We start from the raw sequence: 7,411 nt of genomic DNA on the forward strand, positions 1-7,411 counted from the left end.
CGGCTTGTGGTTATGTTACAGCCTAGGGGCTTGTGGTTTTGCTTTGTGCTTGTGTTATTACATCCGGAGGCTTGGGTGAGGCTGTAGGGGTTGGAGGAGGCCTCAATCACAAGGACCCCAGAGAATGTGGGGTGCCCTAGCGCCAAGAGGGCGCATTATCTTCATAGCGCCAGCGAAGGCGCAGCTCGCACGCCAGTGTGTGAGCAACTGGCGGTGAGGAGCACGGCCAGTGGGTCGCGGGCGTAACACGTAGGTTGCGGACGGGGACCTAGACCCCGGATTGCGTGTGGGGGGAACATAGACCCCGGCCCCAGGAAAGGGGCAATATTATCAAGTAGCCCAGTGTGGGCACGGCGAACCCCAAAGAGGGGGGAGCGCCATTACTGAGGAGCCCTAGAGAGCGGGGCCATACTGAGAAGCCCGAGACGGGCATAGCGAGTCCGGCCGCAGGCTAGTGCGGCAACACCCCTCAGACTGAGGCAGGGCGCTGCAGTTGCCCCGAGAAGACAGGGAGTAGCAGCGCGGTGAGCCAGGGTCAGAGAGGGTGCCCGTGCGGTTGGCCCATAGGACCGGGGCCTGCTAGGGAGTCCCTGAGCGGGACCGTACCATCAGGGGAGGCCCAGCGGGGGGCTGGGCATGAGAGAGACAGACCGGACAACGTCCATTACATCTGCGAGGCTTGGGGCGTGGAATCAGGGGAGGTAGGAGCCACGCATAGCCCATAAGGCTAGGGTGTCCGAGGAACACCCACCGTATCGGGAGACCCCCAGGGGGTCCGGAAGAACTGCAGGGACAGAGGTCCCGAGTAGCCGTGCCCAGGGAGTCATAGGCAGCCTCCCTAATATATTTCCAACAAGACGTGGCGGGCGAGAATTAGAGGGTGTCTTGGGCCAGCCTGACACGGAGCGAGGGACCTCAAGGAGATCACGGCCCTCCGTGAGGACTCTGCCGTGACACCTTTTTTTCCCCCGGTTTGTTTGTTTGTTTGTTTGTTAAATGACAGTGCCTGGGGTTGTGGGAGCAGCCATGGGAGCCTGGGTGTGCAAGTGGGGGGTGGGGCAGGGCGGGGCAGCCATTGGGGGGCTGGGAGAGGGAGGGGGTGGGGCTGGGGTGGGGCAGCAATTGGGGGGGCTGGGGTGGGGCATGTGGGCCTTGCAGGGGGGGCTGTGGCCCCTGTGGGGGCCATTTGGCCCCTGTTGGGCGGGGCCTAACCCCAGTTGGGGGGCCATAGCCCTTGTGTGGGGGCCATAGCACCTGTTGGGGGGTGATAACCCCTGTGTGGCCATAGCCCCCCAACAGCCAGTGCTTTAACACTGTAGATATATCAATAAAACATTGCCCAACTGATCGCTGTCTCTCTGTCACATACTCTCTCTCTGTTTATAGTGATCTTTTGTTTTAATTGTGGAGGAACATGGATTTGGGGGTATTTTACAGAGTGACTTTGGGATTTTTTTATCAGGGATTTTTCAGTTTTCCAATGGGTAACATCAGAATTCCTGCTAGGGAGGCCAGTGGCAGGACCCTGCCTGCTCAGAGCTGGCACCTTGGATCCATCTGGCTGTGGCTGACTTCCTAGCCAAATGGGGCCAGGAGAACATGCTTTGACAGTTCAAAGCAGGCTACCTCACCTGGAAGTTGCTGCCCAGATGGCTGGGCAGGGGGCACAAATGGCAGTAGTGCTGCACAAAGGCCAACCCTGCAACCGCAGTCTACTGGAAGCTGGCCCAGAGGGGCAGATGCCTCTACTGGCTGTGCAGTCCCCATCTGGGTCTGGCAGGTGTGCAGCAGGTCACAGCCAGGCAGCAGCCCCCACTGCCAGACCCCTGCAGTGGGTAGAGGGTGCAGGGAACTCTCAGGGCTCCTTCAGCAGTCCAGCTGGCACAAGGGGTAGTGTCCTCAGGTACCAATTGGCCAGGCCCCAGAAGTGCCTGAGAGTGAGTAGCCCTGAGCTACTTTCCAGGACAGTTTTTTTTTATACTACTGGGGATAGCACAGGTGCTGGCCCCGGGCTCTGGCTTCCCCTGGCTGCAGATCTGGGAGGAGCCAGGCAGGGTTATTTTGTCCCAAGTGGCACAATTTGCTCCACAACAAAGTGCATGTCTGAGCACGTGTGCTGAGGCAAAAAGCTCTGGCTCTAATTTGCACCACTTCTGTTTTAGCTGCTGCAAGCATACCTGTTTGCATGTGTGGATTTACCCATGGTGTTCAGTTTCCTATAATGTCAAAATACCAATCCAGGAAAGACTATAAAATGTGTTTATTACTAATTTTTAAAGCTTTCTTCAGCTTATCATTTTCTTCACTCAGCTTTGTAATATACTGTTCCACTACTTCAGATGAGCCACTTTTATACTCTGTCATCTGGGTTGTGCTTAATATAAATATTAGTCATAAACCAAGAGTCCCATGTTTCTGCTATTTTAAGAAAGAGGCTATTTTCTTTCTTACACTTTTAGGAAGTTTTTTTTTTTCAAAAAAAGCTCTTGAATTATGTATCTATGTATACATCTACTGACAGATTCATAAAGATAAACCAGAGGGTGCCATTGAACTCTGCACATATTTGAAGTACAGGGTACTGTACATTATTCCAGGAGGAAAGAAGAAACACAAATGGATGAGAAGAGGCAGCTGAATCGCAACATTTTGATTTCAGTAAATTAGGGACTCGGTGGGGGAGCGGGGGGAGCAGAAGGGGAGGGGGAGCAATCATGTCTTCTCTAAAACCTGATGCAAAGTGAAAGTATTGTCATCAATGAAACCAGACTTTTCCTTTTGACCTTTCTCCTCTGTTTGACATTAATTTAACTGAGCCTAACCCTACGTATGGGATCAGAGTTAAACCAATAGCACCAGGAGTGTGTACACCTTGTGCCCAGGCCAGCACAGGAGGAGCTTTAGCACCAGAGTCAATGGGTTGCCTCCCATGACTGTTTTTTGTTTTTTTTTTTTTAGTCTCTTCAGGGACACATTCTTCTTTTCAGATTTGCAGGTGAAAGGTGAGGGCTTCTTTTTTTTTTTTTTAATGTGGACTTGCTTCCCTGACCACATACACACAGACACAGTCGCAACATATACTGCTGGAGATTCAAGACCTGTGTCTAAGCATTAGGTACCCAGTGCTGAGCTCTGACCAGGACTGGATTCAGGGAAGGGTGCAATAGTGCAGCAACACTTTCCCTTCTATTCCTGGTCTACCCAATGTGTAAAACCAACTGCCTAGCAGTGGCAGTATCATTGCTATTCAGTAGGGCTGTGCAAAATTTCACCAACTGTTTAGTTTTGAAGCTGTTTCAATGTGTTTCAAGCTTGAAACAGCAAAATCAAAATGAAACAAAAGCCCTCAAAACAGCTTTGAAATGAAACAAGGGCAGGCAAGACATTTTGAAAGTTTCAAAACATTTAAAGTTTCAAAGCTGAGCTTTCTTGGCTTCAGTGCCAGTCCCAGCTGGCAGGAGCAGCCTCCTGTCATTTGGCACGGATCCAGGGGCTACATCCCCTGGGAGGATTCTGGCACATCCCCCAGCCATCCCGGGAGTGTGGGCCCTTGGATTTGTGTGCTGGATGACAGCATGCTGTTGCTAACCAGCTGGGGCCAGCGGCAGCACCAATCTTCCCAGTGCTGGGTGCGGGCTGGTCCCAGCTGGCAGCAGCAGCCTCCTGTCATCTGGCAGGCAGGTTGGGGGCCCACGCCCCCGGGAGGAGTCCAGCGCAGCCCTGAGCCCTCCCAGGGGTACGGGCCTCCGGATCTGCCTGCCAGATGACAGGAGGCTGCTGCTGCCAGCAAGTGACAGTTTTGCTTGTCAACACCTTGAGGTGCAGTTTCCCAGATATCTCTGCACCTATCTCCTTGAAACTTGGCAGGCTTCATTCCTTCAGAAGGGGCTACCATTCCTGCAAGTTTCATCTGAATCAGGCAAGAAATGACAACGTTATAGGCAGTTTCATGCTTCCCCATTATAGCCTATTGGCAAAACATCAAGAGTTTCGATGAAATGAAACGGAACACTGCTTTCAAAACTAAACGAAACTCAAAATGAGACACTGATCTGTTGAAACGGAAGTTGAAGCGGAACGGTGCTGTTTCGCACAGCCCTACTATTCAGGATGCAGTGAGGGGTCACTTGACATTGTGGCTCACTGTAATCTACCTCTTTCCTTCCAAACTCTTCATTCCATAATATAACAGGGCAAAGACAGCCCTGCTCCTCTGATGTTACTAAGTTGCAAGGGGGGGAGAGTCAGGTCAGGGACAGGGCAAAGTTAATTACTTAGTAAACACAGCTGGGAAGGGGATGGCACCTGCGGTGAATATTAACTGATTAGGAACCAGCAGCTACTTAAGTCCACAGCAAAGGGTTTTTCTTTGCCTCCTGGGGCCCAGCGTGGAGAAATTCAGCAGGGAAGCCAGGAGTGGCAGACCCAGCGCTGGAGCAGCTTGTTGATAAGACTGGGTGTAGGTAATCATGGTGACCGGTGAAGTAAGGAGGTGAGGAAGAGAGGAGAAACTTATTGGCTAAGAGAAGGTCCCACAGAGAAAGGATCTGTTGGTACGGCAGGAAAGAGAAAAGAGGGTGGGACTGGAGTGGAGCTGACCGACTTGGGGGAGTGGGCTGCACAGTGGTGGAGAAAAGGGAGACAGCAAGCTGTGAGAACAGCCAGGGTGCTCCACAACCTTCAGGGAAGTTACTAATAAACCAATTTTCTTTTATCCTGCTTCTGAGGTGATTTACTACACCCTCTCTCTTTGGGGAATTACCTTCTTATTCTTCCATCATTCCAAAGCGTGGCAGGCAAGTCCCAGGGAGAGAGACTTTGTTATTCACCCCCACCCGGCCACACACAAGTATAAACAACCTTCTCTCTCTTTTTTTTTTTTTTAATGGTCTTAATGTTCTACTAATCAAGTTATTCTTTCTTCTGCAACTCTGCTGTCTGCCAGCTACTGTAATGTAGCTCCCATTCCACAGCCCTGAATACTGTTTTTAACCCTAGGGGAAAATATTAACTTGGGCGTGGAAATATCTTTCAGTAAAGCACTGAATGTCCTGTCAAGATGCTCAAGAAGGCTTGATGTTGTTTTATGCATTTGAAAGAGATTAAGTCTAATGACTAGAGGACTAAAGCAACAACATTGTTGCAGTTTGTTTTTGTTGTCTTGCCTAGTTTGTTGTGTTATCAATACATGCTGTATACTATAGCAAATTAACACACATTCCTATAAAGCTATTTTCATTTTTGCTTCAGTCTTAAATGGAATAATATATTCAGGCTACATTAGTAAAGCCTCTAGTTTCTTTTCCCTGAATAAAAATATGCATTGTGTTATATGTGACGAGCAGTCAGATTTAGGAGGATGTGCACTGGTGCACTTGCACCCCTCTTTGATTCTTGCTCCGCCCAAAGTTTAAAGCCAACTGCCTGGCAGTAGCAACACCACTTCTAGTCAGGCTATGCTGAGAGTCAGTTGACTTTGGGGTTCTTTCAATCTACCCAATCCCTTGTAAAATTTTTGTTCTACAGGTCTTTTTAATAGAATCATAGAAAAGTAGGGTTGGAAAGGACCTGAGGAGGTCATCTAGTCCAACCCCCTGCTTTAAGCAGGACCATCCCCAGCGGTATCATCCCAGCCAAGGCTTTGTCTAACAGGGTCTTCAAAACCTCCAAGGCTGGAGATGCCACAACTTCTCTGGGTAATCTGTTCCAGTGCTTTACTGCCATCCTAGTTGGAAACCTTTTCCTAATATCTAACCTCAGCTTCCTGTTCTAGAGGTCTTGCTGTTCCACCAGTCAAGCTAGCTTTTGTCCTGCTGCCTGGGAGCTGCTCCTGGTAAGGAAGCTCCTGTTTCACAGATTGGTTTTAATTCATTCCAGCACCGTTACAGTTGGTTTGCCACCACATGTGCCACCCTTTTTCTAGTGCAGGTTTTTTTTTGACATCAGGATCTCCAGCGTCTGAAATTAGCAACGTGGCGAACACCTACAAGAGCAGTGTGTGTGATTTGCAACACCACAGACAGGTCTGTGGCAACACAAACTGCATTTGTATGTCCGAGGGGATGTGTCCTTTGTGTTCTGAATAAAAACTCCACGCTGAACTCTTAGATACATTTCACCCCCGCCCCAGTCCAGGTTCCCTCCCGGGCAAACACCTCAGGCAGCGGGGCGAGGTCCTAAATATGAAAAGATTGTATTGGAAGCTCAAAATGATTGTATTTTCTGAAAAACTATCCTACACTGAAAAAAAAAATATAGGAATAAGTATGTAAATAAGTCTTCTTTACTTTTTATACTGCTCACTGTAACAGTAAAGTAAGTGAGAACTGGGTCATCAAAGTGGAAGTGTTTCTTTATTTTGAGGCAAGCAGTAATAAGAAAGCACTGACTGTAAATCCAAATCTCTTCTTGGCCTTTCAGCTCACTTCAAGTGTAGTTGTATGCTTACCTGGCGGGGGCAACACCGTGACCACCAAGGTAGTTTTCCTAGTTGCCCTGGGGGATAACTGCTCTCCTGGCATGGGGGTAGTTACCCACAAAGGTAATGTATAGTTAATCTCCCACTTAGCTGCTGGAGTGGGAAGATCTTAGCTTTATGCCCACTTTATGGAAATGGCACACTCCTCCCTAGCTTACCACTGGGGTCTTATGGTGAGTGAAACTCAGGGGTATCCAAACCCCAAGCTTAGGCTTGCACATAAGATGCCACCAGAACACTGGAAACACGAAGCCCCAGGTGGGGTGGAGAATGTTTACCAGTAGGATGGTTCTGGACTGACTCTCGGATTTGGAACATGGAAAATTTAAAAAAAAAGACTATAAATCCAAAAGTTGCTTCTTGTGGGCTAAGATTGAGTGTAGGAAATTTCTGAAGAGGATGCTTGCCTGCAGTTTCTGGGGGCATCCGAAACCCAAGACCTCCAGACCTGAACATGCACACAGGACACCTGCCAATAGGTTTGGGAGTATCTGAAGCCCCAGGGCAAGAGGCTGAGACAGAGGATGCTCACCCATTGCAGCGCTCCACAGGGTGGCTAGAAGGATTGACTTCTGCCCACTCAATCCGTATGGTTTTTGAAAAGATTGTGTTCTGCTCAGTCGATACGATTCCCAACTGATTTGGCCGATCTGACATAAAACAAACCCCCAAAAGTTAGTTAAGACTCCCTGAAAGCGACTTGGAGTTTTGCATAGGGTGCATCAATTCAGCTGCCTCACAAGTTACTGTACGTTTCAATCACTTGTAGTATGCTCTGCCATTCGTGGTACAAGGGTTCAACTCCTTGCACACATCCAGCAACTACGGCAGCCTCAGCCCGTCAGCTCCGGCCACCCTACCTCCGCCTCGCCGTCCGCCAAGACCAGGGGGGCGCTGTGACGCCTGGAGGCAGCGCCGCGGCCCCGCCCCGCC

This window comes from Alligator mississippiensis, chromosome 1 (genome assembly GCF_030867095.1).
Source record: "Alligator mississippiensis isolate rAllMis1 chromosome 1, rAllMis1, whole genome shotgun sequence".
Classification (NCBI taxonomy): Eukaryota; Metazoa; Chordata; order Crocodylia; family Alligatoridae; genus Alligator; species Alligator mississippiensis.